This window comes from Pongo abelii, chromosome 2, assembly GCF_028885655.2.
Source record: "Pongo abelii isolate AG06213 chromosome 2, NHGRI_mPonAbe1-v2.0_pri, whole genome shotgun sequence".
Classification (NCBI taxonomy): Eukaryota; Metazoa; Chordata; class Mammalia; order Primates; family Hominidae; genus Pongo; species Pongo abelii.
The window spans coordinates 200,701,226-200,714,866 of record NC_085928.1 but is presented as its reverse complement, the minus strand read 5'-3'; the positions used below and the strand labels follow the sequence as shown (position 1 = coordinate 200,714,866).

The window sequence follows — 13,641 nt, the reverse complement described above, 5'->3', positions numbered from 1 at the left end:
TTGTATTTATTACGCATTCATCGCAGATAACTGCTAAGCCCTCAAAACACACAGCTTAGTATCACTCAATTTCATCTTCAAGGACTACAGAAATAGACCAACTGTATATAAACAATCTTGTGGAAATATGTAGGAGAGAACAGTAATTTGAGTGAGAAAAATATGGCACTAAAGGGTTTGGGATGGATATGTTGCACAAGCAAAAAGTTCAGAGGCTTGAAAATATGGTCAGCTATTAATCTCGTATTTCACCCAGTAACCCTAGCCCTTAGTCACCATGCCCTCCATCATCTTTTTACCTCTGCCTCTTCTATTTTTGCCACTAGTCCCTTGCAGCTCTCTCAACTCCCTTGCCTCTAGTTTATTCTTCTTCCCATTTACTACAGCTTAACATTTTGGGGGGAGTATTGTAGCAAAGCTATATCAAACGCAGGAAAAGTCCAACTGATCCAGTAAGTTTACAAATAGAAATTTATACTAACAGGGATGCTTTCAAAATCTTAAATTACGTAAGTGTTATTTATATTAGCACAAAATTTTTTTAAACCTAAATACTTGATAATAGGACACTGTTGGAAAATTTAACAAACATCTTCATAAGAAATTATTAAACCATTAAAATTCATTTTTCAAGAAATATTTAATAAGGTAGATAACATATGCTTTTCTTTTTTTTTTTAATTTTTTTTTATTTTATTTTAACATATGCTTTTCTAACATGGAATTTTATGTCACTGCAGCTGAAGCAAAACATCCCGCTCACTGGGTAAAAGACACACATGGATCTGCTTTATGTGTTTTTACTTCAGTGCCATTAAAAAAATACTGCAATTGTAATTTCAGAACTTCAAAATTTCACTAGGTACCAGTGTTCTCTCCTTTTTTCATATGGGAAAAGAAAATTCCTTTGAAAACCATTTGAAGCTTGGACAAAAATTCCACAGCTATATTCCTCAGGATCACTTTGCAGAGTCTCAAGACTCAGATACAGGGAAGCTTCAACTTAACCTTTCAGAGACGACATTCTATAAATATCTTGCATGATCTTGTCAACCAAGAGAATGTTGGTGGCAATCACAGTGCAGGAGTGAAGAAGCTGTTTCTTTACACAATAGTTATCCCATACTCCTATTTCTGCTGCTACCATTGGCTCACCTATGTTGAGGTCCACATCCACAAGCTGACTGATTCTGAATATTCTGCTTGAATTTCAACTAACATTCTTGAAGGTCAAAATCAGAATTCTGAGCAAGAACCTGGAGAATAATTGAGAAATGCATCAGTAAATGCTTGAACTCCAAGCTGTTCACTGCCCTTTACACTGGTCTTCTGCCATTGGCCACTTCCACGGCACCAGCACCTGGAACTACACAGCCATCATTAATAGCTCTTCTGACAGCCCTCAAGCCATCTCTGATGGCTTCTTTGATTTGAGAGTGTGTGCTTATTTGGTCCTTTGATCAATAATGTGAAAGAGTGAGGATTGTTACATTTCTCAATAAAGGTGAACTTCTCTTCTCTCAATGTATACTCATGCACAAGAACTGCAAGTCTCAAGCAGCCAGGCTTTAGGTCAACAAAATAAATCAGAGCTACCCTGCCATAAGCAAGAGTCAGCCTCTCCATATTTCTACTTTTCACTCTGTGTAGAGCTACTATGCCTTCTTTTGCAAAAGCATCTAAGGAAAAGAGACCAATTCCCTTTTGATAATCACAACAAATCCTTTATCTGAATCACCACAGATTTTCCTTTTCAGTTCTACTATTTTTTAACTATATGTTCAATGAACTTTCTGATTTTATGATTTTTTCTCTCTCCTCCTCACTCTTGTAAATAAAAAGACCAGAATTCACTTCTTTCTTATTCTAATGACAAACTACACTTGAGTATGTGTCTTCCACCCTTTTCTTCATATCAGGATGCCGTGCTCCATGGTCCAAAACGGCCTCTAATTAAGTTTGTATCAGTTTCAGGTTTATGTTTCATCTCCATGATCTCAAATATGAGGAGATCAATAGGTTTATCTTGTTTTTTAATGGCCAAAATGGAGTCCACTACAGCCTGTGTTAAGATGTCTGCTAGTTCAGCATGAACTTTAGTATGAAGAGATGTTCTGGCCACATCTCTTAAGTGTTTCTATGTGCATCTCTCTCCTTACTTTGACTTGTTCCAAGAACTGAAGGGCCCTTACCTTTGCAACCTCAAATCCTTCAGTGATTATTCTGGGATGAAGGCCTTCAGAAATGTAGAGGTTGGCCTGTTTCAGTAGCCCTCTAATTATTCGGACATTGTAAGTCATACCATCACTGGTTATATCATCCTGAGCTGTTGCTACTTTTGCTACTAAGAATGCATTTAATAGTATTTGCATTTCGTTAATTTGCATTTTGTGAAGTGGCACATGGCTGTCTTTAGTAAGCTTGATGTGTCCAGCACCAGAAACAGGCGTCCTCATGGTGCCCTTGGGTCCCAGGTTGGTCCTCAGTATGTCCTGTAGCCCCTGCACCACACTGATGTTAAGCACCAAAACCACCTGCCCTTGGGCCACCTCAGCCTTGGGGTTCTGGGTCTTCCTGGCAGCCATGGCTGCTCAAGAGGAGGAAGAGCAAAAGACCTGTGCTGAGATCCCAGAGCCAGCATAGGCTGTAGAAGACCCAGATAGTGGCTCCCACTATCCGTGTCTTCTGCAGATTTTTAGTGTACTTAAAACAACCTCATGTTGGGAGAAGACGCCATCTAGAACTTTCATAAAGAGCAGAAGTCAATTCCTAGTTTCAAAGCTTCCAAGGATAAGCTGACTCTCTTGTTAGGGGCCAATGCAGATGGTAACTTTAAGTTGAAGCCAAATCTCATTTGCCATTCTGAAAATCCTAGGGTCCATAAGAATTATGCTAAATCTACTCCGAAGATGTGACTCTATTGCTGCAAGTTCATGATAGAACTTGAATGGGTGAAGAATTTCTTCTTATGAATGAGCCAAAAAGAGTGTTTTGTTTTTTAAAGATGGAATCTACTCCTGGTGGACATGCTGTAAATAGACAGCAAAAGATTTAGAATATTACATAAACTTGGTTGATAAAGCAGTGGCAAGGTTTGGAGGACTAACTTCAATTTTGAGAGAAGTTTTACAGCATCACACACTACAGAGAAATCTTTTGTGACAAGAATGTTCTTGAGTCAATCAATGGAACAAACTTCATTATTGTTTTATTTTAAGAAATCCTCACGGCCTCCCCAACCTTCAGCAACGAGCACTCTGATCAGTCAGCAACCATTCACATCGACGTAAGATCCTACACCAACAAAAAGATTAGGACCTGCTGAAGATCCAGGTGATGGTTAGCATTTTTCAGCAAGAGTATTTTTATATAAGGTGTATGTACATTGTTTTGTTGACATAACGCTATTGCACACTTAATAGACTATAGTATATCATAAACATAATGTTTATATGCATGAGAAAACCCAAATTTTTGTGTGGCTCACTTTATTGCGGTGGTCTGGAACTGAATTGCTAATATCCCTAAGGTATACCTGTATTGGAAAATCATTTGAAAGCCAAGTTTTAGCATAGAGCACCATTGGAATAGTAAGCCAGAAAAGTCTATAGGAATTGTCTCCATCCAATCTTTGTACCTCAGAGATAGAGGAAATGAAGTCCATGGAAGCAATTTAATTTGGTTGTGGTGACTCCTTAACTTTGCAGCAAAGCCCAAGCCCCCAGTGCTGTTTCAGCACACTTCACTCTCTCACACAAAGTGGGTTCTTAAAACCTTACTTTGCAAATTAAAAGCACATTCTCATCTGATAACATGCTTCTGACATTGTGATTGGAAAAGTACAAACACACACAATGAAAAGAATGACTTTTCAGATTCTCTAGATTCTTTTCTGATAGTTTAGCTATTACATGTAGATAATCTGAAACATTAAAAGAAACAAAGAATATAATTCACCCAGGGAGTAGATTATGCCAGACTCTTAAAAAAAGAATTTAAGATAAGTTCTGAAGAATAATTATGAAGTGTCAATCAATTGGCAGTAGTAGGAAGAGCATCCCAGGCAGAGAGAATAGTGTAAGCAAAATCCTTAAAATAGGAAATCTCCCAGCACTTTTTCAAGTGAAATAAAACGATTATGATTGGAACATAGTGAGTGAAGCAAAAGCTGATGTTGAAAAAGTGGATAAACATCAGCCTATTCAGGACTTATGGACCATTCTGAGGAATTATATTTTACCTTTTACTGTTATAGAAAAACTTTAAAACATTTTAAGCCAGGAAAGGGGATGATATAAATTTTAGAAAAGACTCTTCTCAGTTCCATATGCATTATTTGTAAGAAGAGATGAAGAATGGAGGTGAGATCGTCAGGTAGGAGGTTTATTGTGATAAGCCAAAAGAATACTAGTGATTATTTGAAGACTAGAAAGGTAGCAGTGGAGTTGGAGAGGAATGCACAGACTTGAAGTTAATTTTTGACGTAGAACTAACAGATTTCGAACAAGCTTCTCTGGTTAAAGAGACTAAAATCTTTATTCAAAAATTATATAATCAAGTAATATTGCTTACTTGATTATATAATTTGATATACCTCTTTTATTGATTCCTTCTTCATTTATATAGACCAAAAACTGTCAGATCCTCACAAACTGTCAGAGAAGCTATTATATAGGCTTTATTTTGTCCCCAGGGCACACATCTTTAGTCAGTGTCTATAAAATCCACCTTCCCCACATTCAGATTCTTATTTATCCACTCAACAGTTGTGAGAACATGGACAAGTCATAAAACCCTTTAAACTCATTTCCATGAGGAAAAGAAAACACTTCCCACTAGTCTCCCCCATCTTAATTTGTTATTTGCTGTGAGGCTTAGTAAGACAATAGGGACATCCTAGTTTCCAAAAAAATTAAAAGCCCTTTTATCACACTTCTCCCTTAAACACACACACACACACACAAACATACACACACACACACATTTAAAACCACTAAAGAGATGTTTTAAGACACAAATATACAAGGACAATATTGGAAGAGACTTTTCTTTCAACCTTACCAGTCTAAGGAGAAAGACTAACATCATATCAAGAATTCAAGCAAGTCTCCTTACAGGTAACAAGCCAAGGCAAGCACTCAGAGAATTTAATCCACTTTTGGATCTGATTCATTAGAGGAAATGGGCTGGGAGAGGTGGCTCACACTTGTAATCCCAGCAGTTTGGGAGGCCAAGGCATGTGGATCATGAGGTCAAGAGATCGAGACAATCTTGACCAACATGGTGAAACCCCGTCTCTGCTAAAAATACAAACATTAGCTGGCCATGGTGGTTCATGCCTGTAGTCCCAGCTACTCGGGAGGCTGAGGCAAAAGAATCACTTGAACCAGGAGGTGGAGGTTGCAGTGAGCCAAGATCACACCACTGCACTCCAGCTTGGTGACAGAGTGAGACTCCATCTCAAAAAAAAAAAAAAAAAAAGAGGAAATGACAACTGCCAAGGATGGACAAATATCTGAATGTCACCTCTAATGTAAAAGATATAGACAGAAATAAACAGAATAAAAAACAACTTGGAAGGAACAGAGCTTGTGTGAAAGGAAAACAGAAAGAACTTAGTAAAACTATAATTTTAATCTTCAGAGAAATAAGAAAAACATTTCAGCCAGCCATGAAACGAGAAGTGCTATAACAAAAACAAAGTACAAAAACATGTAATAGTAGAGGTGAGGAACTCAACAGAAAATTTGGAAAAAAAAAAAAAACAGGTTTAGGAAATGATGAAAAGAGAACAGCAAGTTGAGAAAATAGAACATGGGAAAAAATATTAAAAACTACAGAATGAGTTCAGGAGGTCCCACATGTAAGTGAGAGGACCTCTGGAAATAGAACAAAAAAAGAAAGAAAAGGAAATTATTTATAAAATATAAATAAATATAGTATATAGTATATAAATACTAACTGATATAACTGGAATAAAACACATCCAAATTGAGCAAATACAAGAACATAGGATGCAAAGAGAAAAATCTTACAGCATTCCAGGGAAGAGAAAATAAAATTAGATATCATATGTAAGATTGGGATTCAAAGTGTCTCTGCAGTTTTCAAAAAAACAATGCTTGAGCAATACCTTCGAAATTTTAAGCTAAATAATGAAAAACCTAAAATTTTAATCTAGACTAATTAAAAATTAAATCTGATAATATAATGAAAACATTTTAGTTTAGTTCACAACGTAAAGTTCATGAACCATTGCTCAAAAAAAGCTTCTGATTTTGCCTTTCACTTCAATACAGGATCTAGCGGATCTAACACAGGAGACAAGTAACGGGAATCCTCAGGGTCATGCTGAAGGGCAATTCCAGATGACAATTGAACAGATGTAAAGAGCAACCAGTTAGATTAAGCAGTGTGACCCAAGAAACAGATATGCTAATGGCTATTACTACTAAGAATCCTTCAGCTCTGGGATACCTGGCTAAGGTTACTATCAACCTGGACCATATGCTGATGAAGTCCCCACTCTTGCTTCTAGGCACTGTTGTCAGCTGAGGACATTCACTCTACCATACTGAAATTTTCTGAGAGCTGGAAGTTGGTCATGGTGAGCCTAGAAGAAAAAACAAATCAAACCATCCCATTCTCGAACCATATTCATGCCAGATATCCAGTATTCAGCTCATTTTATAGACCTGTCAGATGCCAGACTGTGGAGCTTTCTATATCTCCCTCGGCTCATTCACTACCTTTCCCATTTAATTCTCTAAAAGAAATTCTTATAACTTCAAAAGGAAGCTGAAAAATATGCTATGATCTAAAGACTCTACCTAAACTATTTTCTACTAGGATCCTTGTTCTGACGACAATGTGGCTTTTCTTACAGAGTCTTTGGTGTTTCCCACTCAATTTTTCTATGTATAGATTTCCATATTTATTTATATATAAATAATTGAAAAATAATTTTAAAATCAGTAAGAAAAAGAGACGCAAGATGTGTGATGCTTAGCATAGTGCCTGATACATAGTGAAGTTTCAATATATCACAAGTACAATTGTTCAAATTTTATGTAGTCCTTAAATTTCTTGGATTTCCATGAAAGCTCCTGTTTGCCCACTCACACCAGTGCCTAAAGGCTGAATGACTAGTGACGTTTTCTTGGCGTTTCCAACTCCCCTCTAGACCTTCACTTTTTCAGTTCTTATAATATTGGATGAGGTCTAGTTTTTATATTAAATCCCTTATTCACATAATACCCACAGTGGCTCTGTTTCCCTGACCAATAAAGTTGTGATAATGTGCTCTAAGGTCTCTTCCAAATCTGACATTCTATGATTCTCTTAATTCCATCCCATATGATATTATATGATTTACATATATCTCAGAAAATAGCAAGGAGCAGATTCAGGCCCATTCATTCATTTTCAGCAGACAACAAGGAAGTTCAGCCCACTCTAAGTTTTCATGTACTTCCCAGAACACCAAGAACTGAGTTCTCAAATTTCAAATATATAACCAATAAAAGAGTTTACAATGACTGCATACGAATTAAATAGACACACAGGCTTACCTGCATAACCGTATATATTTACAGCACATGTGCTTAAAATAAGTTAAATAAGAAATAACAACCCCTTCTATTCATGCTGCTTAAGTATACAAAGATAAAATGAAAACTAAAGATTTGTACAATGACTAAGACCGAGCTGTCTCCACCTATCAACTCCTTCCCATTAATCCTCAATTGTTGCAAAAATATTTAGCTTGTACCCGAAGGAGAACAATATCTCAGAAACTATTCCAAGACAATAAATCAAGAAAGCTGGTTTGTTCACATTTTTTCTTTTTTTTTGCCATTCTTGAGGTAAACCTCCCACAGAGAAAGTTATGCCATGCAAGGGATTCAGCATAATGAATGAAAATATATTTGTCACCCATGGATTCTTTTCTGTGGCACAGTTCCAATCCACAATCCTGGACAGAAAAAAAGTGTGTGCTTGTGTGTGTGTTTGTGTGTATGTGTGTTGTATGATTTCTGAACTTTATAACTGCAGCTGTTCAAACATTTATCATTTTGTGCTACAAAATAAAGAATTCACAGGAGCACAGAGAAGGAGCATATTCTTCCATCAGTTTAGCATTTATTCTGGGATTTAAACAAAATAAATTAAGAATGCATGTGGTTTTCATGTAAACTAGTCTGGCTCCTCCAAATAAATTCCAAAATTATTCTTTGTTTGCAACCTTCTTCTGCTGAAAGCCTTACCAATCCACCTTTACATGCCACTTTAGTTATGAAAGTTATTTTACAGTTTAAAAAATGCTTTCATATACATAAAATAGGGCAGCAGAATATAGGAGGAAGAGACATTGCCTTTGGAGTCCGAAGATCCTTACCATCTGTGCAACGAAGTGGGTGGGACAGTGGAGGTGGGAGCCTCCACTATTTTGAACCTCAAGTTTCTTGGAAAATTTCTGTCAGACTTAGATGAGATCATTCATGTGAAGGTGATTTGTGACAGGTCTAGAATGAGACAAAGAAAGAGTATTAAATCAAGAAGCATGCAGTCAATTTCCATTTTATAGATGAGGATCAGCCATTAAATGGTCCACTAAAAATTAAACAGAGGCATGTCAAAACTAGAAATACAAAGTCTTGACTACAAGTGCAATATTCTCTCCACTCCATCTCACTGCACCTTGTTATTTTCCTCTCCTTTTCTTGAAATCTTTTTTCTCCCTGGTATAGACTACATCATCTAAAGTTGAAATGATAAAAAAGAGCATGTGATTGGAATTTAAACTTTCTGAGTTTAAATCTGAGCTCTCTCTCTCTCTGACTTGTTTTTGTGATTTTTGAGTATATTAACTTCTCTTTGCCTCAATTTTACCACCAGTAAAATTAAGATAAAATTGGCATCAACATCACAGTGCTGTTTTGAAGATTATATGAGCCAACAAATGTAAAGTACTTAGAATAATGCCTGGTAGGTAGAAAATATTCAACAAATGTTAACTGTTTTTATGTAAACGATCCTATAGTGTCACCATGTTAACGTGATCTATTGTGCTGGATTTGCCATAATAGTCAAAGCAACATCACTCATACCTGGTACCCTTAAAGCACTGGTGATGAGGCAGGAATAATATGAGTAGGATTATGTTGTATTTATTGTCAGAACCTGAGCGGAATATCTTAAAAGAAGTTCCAGCTTCAAAATGTACAGCACCATTTAATGCTATTGCTGGAAAGTCCAGAATATATGGAACAACCATATTTGAAAAAAGGCATGCTGTTTTAGTCCATTTTCTGTTGCTAAACTGAATACCTGAGACTGGGTAATTTGTAAAGGAAAGGAATTTATTTCATACAGTTCTGAGGCTGGGAAGTCCAAAGGCAAGGAAGTGCATCTGGTGAAGGGCTTCTTGCTGGTGGGGACTCTGCAGCGTTCCAAAACAATGCAGGGCATCACATGGTGAGGAGCCAAGTTTGCGAAATGGGCTTTTATAACAGACACACTCTTGTAATAACCCATCAATTCATTAATCCATGAATGGATTGATCTATTCATGAAGGCAGAGAGCACACGACTTAATAACCTCTTAAAGGCCCCACCTCTTAATACTGGTACATTGGGGAATAAGTTTCAACGTGAGTTTCACAGATGACAAACTCAAACCATAGCAATGTACATTACTTCTTTTTGATTAAAACTGTAGAATCTTTGAAAGGGCTAGGAATGACTAGAAAATATACAAGATGAACTATTTTCTATGCTTAGACAGAATTATTTGGAAGCTAATTAGTAGAAGACTCCTCTGATATATCTATAGTAAGTGGGGTACACCAGAAAACCAAATCCTAAAATGTCAGGATGTAAAGGGAATTTGGGGTCACCCCTTTCCCCATCCCACTCAATAAATAACTTTCCTCTCTGGCATTTCCTATAAGCAATCTGCTCGACATTATTTAATGTTTTGAGAGACAGAAAAATTCTCAACTACCAAGGAAGCCACCTTACCACCTCGTAATTTAGATTTTAGAATGTTTTTCTTTACTTTGAACACAATTTTGTTTCATAGTAACTTCCATACAGGAACCAATTCCTAGTCCAAAAAGAATGATAATATTCTATAAACAATAAGAACTATGAATAAGTACTATAAAACTTAAGTTGCAGCTAGGCATAGTGGCTCATGGTAGGAATCCCAGGACTTCGGGAGGCTGAGGCAGGAAGATCACTTAAGAATCTTCCAAGACGTTGAGATCAGCCTAGGCAACATAGTGAGACCACATCTCTACAAAAAATGAAAAGCAAAAAAATTGCCAGGTATGGTGGCACATGCCTGTAGGCCAACCTACTTGAGAGACTGAAGCGGGAGGATTGCTTGAGCCCAGGAGGTTGAGGTTGCAATGACCTGTGATCACACTACTGTACTCTAGCCTGGGTGACAGAGTAAGACCCTGTCTTAAAAAAAGAAAAACAAGTTGTTATTGGTAAGCATTCTAAAATAAGCTATATTTAGGTATCATGAGATGGCTCTGACCGTAATACTCCTGAAATGAGACATCTCAAGCTTCTTGTCATTTTCTATCGGTTTTCACACTAAGTATGATTCATTCCCACCTTCATTTTCTGGCCAAGTACCATAGGTGAGGCGTCTATAGGACCAACTCACACTTCATCTCTGAGCCCACAGTACGTTTTGAGTAGACATTTATTCCCTAGTGATCATTCATCTATGGATGAAATATTTGCTTCTATTTTACCCCACTCTTACCTACCTTTTCATTACTATTCACAATATTTCTGGACAAATTTAGCTAAGTGTTGCTTTCAAAAACAAAGTTTTTATGGCATAAAAGGGTCTTGCAGCACAGAGAAAGATGTAAGGTGACACTTCAGTGAGAAAGATTTAATAACAAAGTAAGCCTCATTCAGTCCTGGCCCCATGAACATGTTCTCGTGCTTCTTAGCTCAGTAACTTCCACCTTATCTTTAGGTATATTTTGTCTCTCTTTTTCTCAAGTTGAATGCATAGTTGATTTACTTTCAATCATTTTTATTTTTTAATTAATGTATTTACGGCAACAAAATTTCTTCTAAATATTGCATTGGCCTAATCTTACATATTTTCATATATGCTGCTATTGTATGTTCAGCAAATAATCAACATGTCTCAGAGATATAGCCAGCATAGCTGGCACGCCATGTAATTGCGTATAATTGTAGTTTTCAATCCCTCTTTATCCAAATTTTTGCTTTTTAATTGTCTTCTTTTTATATTTTCCAAGTGGATTGTCTTCATCTATCTATCCTTTTGCTATTAATTTCTTACTATCATCACATTATAGTCAACAAATCTGATCTCTATTATTTTTCACTTTTTAAAATATACTGAAATTCTGTATTTCTGTGGGTTGCAAAAATAACCACTTTTTTTTTGACTGGCTCTGCCTTCTAGTTTAGAAATTTAGTATTCAGCTGTGTTCATTCTGCTATTTTAGCCCATCCGTTTTTTGTTTCTGCATTTGTATTTTTATTTTTGAAGTCTTATTTTTCTTTTCAAAACAGTCTGATCATTTTTATGAATGTGGTATCCTCGAAAAAATTTAAATGACAATAATTATATCTACTGTTCTTCTGGTTCCTAACTTAAGACTTAGAGTTTAATTATTTGCTTTTTTCACTGTACAGCTTTCCTAGTTATTCATATTTGAAATCCTAATTGGCAAATATTGGCCAATGAAGAATTTTTCACTCCAATTTACATTTGTATTGCTGTAAAGATAAATCTGTACATGTAAATCATAACTCTTTGTGGCTATAAAGAAAAGGCTGGTCAGAGTGAAGGTCTATTGGGAAGCTTATACCTATGGGTGTTGCCATGTCTGCATTTAAAATCTGAAACTACTGCAGCTATCTTGCAACAATGGGGACAAAGCCAAGACACCAAAGATGTCAGAGTGAAAAGGTTAAAAGGCTCTAGTTTTTAATGTTATTGCTGTCACTGAATAAACGACCCTCGAGATTCCTATTTATGGATTTGTTATTAGTTATTGTAGTTTTAACACTTTTATATAGACTGTAAATCACCTTTTCCATAATTACAGCCAAATCATCCAAATTTATATACCACCTTCACTTTCCAAAAATTAATCAAAACTGTCTTTTAAAATGACGTATCACACCATACCACTCTCCTGCTTACATTTCTCCAGTTGCTTCTCATCTTATTTACAATAAAATATAAACTCTTTGTCTGGCTTTTAACAACTCACATAATCTAGGTCCTTCTTCCCCCTATGACCTACTCTTTACCATCACCCCACTAGCATTCTTTTAGATCCCCAAACATTTTAAGCCCTTGCACTGCTTTTCTGTCTCTCAGGAAAGTTTTCTTTCTGATATCTAAACAGCTAGTTCCTTCTTATTTACCTGTAGATTAAGAGATCAGTTTCTCAAAGAGCTCCTCCGTAACTACCCAGATTAGAGCAGCCACCAAGTCATTTTTCTATCACATGAACTTATCTATTATTTACATTGCATTTATCATAATCTGACATATTTCTTTTTAACAAATGGGCATTTATATTATATGCCTGGAATGGCATAATACATCCTCAGTAAATAGTTGTTGAAAAAATAAATGAATGTGCTATTTATTGTTCAGAAACTTTTCACTGCTCTGATAAAATGGTGGTATTTTTGTCCAAGTACTCACACTGCTGTGGATGTATTTTTGTATCTATTACATCATTTCAGTAGAATTTAGGAAAAAGAGGTAGAAAAATACATATACTTAGCAATAATTTAATAGGAACAGAGACAACCTTCTAAAATGTAATCATCTTTTCCTTTGAGCTTTTTAGCGACGTGAATAATACTGTTCATCTAATAAAATAATACTTTTTTTTTACAGTTAAATTTTTATAGTCTCAATTCCTAAACGGAAGCAGGGAGCCAGAAAGGAAGATCACACATGAAGCACACATACAGAAAGTTCCCATTTAGTCCTTCTTGCTTTAGAATTATTCCTTTGCTTTAAATAGATATAAAAAAAGACACTTTCAAAAGCCCAGGTACTGACTAGAAGAAAACATGTTATGAGAATGCAATCTGGTTCTCAAGTTTTCTTACTTGAGACATGAGTGTAGGTCAGTAGTTCCCAGATTTTGCATAGATAGATAGTTATGCTTTTTAAATTTAAGATCTCATTTTTATTTTGCCCAATTAAGACATTTATAAATAATCTTAATTATTGTTTTAAAATAAGGAACATTATGACATCAAAGATTGAGGAGAATATAATCTCAAAATAAAGAATACCTCTTTGAGTGAAATACTTCTAGCTTTATGAAAAATTTACTTCATTGTTCCTATTTTTCTTATTTTGCCATGGGCCAGTGGAAAACTTACCACTAGTTCTAGGTGTAGTAAGAAATTCCTGTGACTTAAGGCTCAATTTCACACTTCCTGACCTCGAAAAAAATCCCTTAACCTTCTAGAGACCCAGTTTTTTTTTTTTATCTCTTTCTACTTACATTAGTACAAAAGGGTGAAGACTGAGTGAAATAGTAATACTTGAAAACACTTTGTAAGCTGTAAATATCTCTATCTATGCAAGCAATAAATATT

General features: G+C 35.8%; 1 pseudogene; it reads right to left on the bottom strand.

Annotated features, from left to right (window-relative positions):
* Positions 1-1,003: 1,003 nt before the first annotated feature.
* On the bottom strand, positions 1,004-2,585 carry LOC100447664 (T-complex protein 1 subunit zeta-like; annotated as a pseudogene).
* Positions 2,586-13,641: the final 11,056 nt, after the last annotated feature.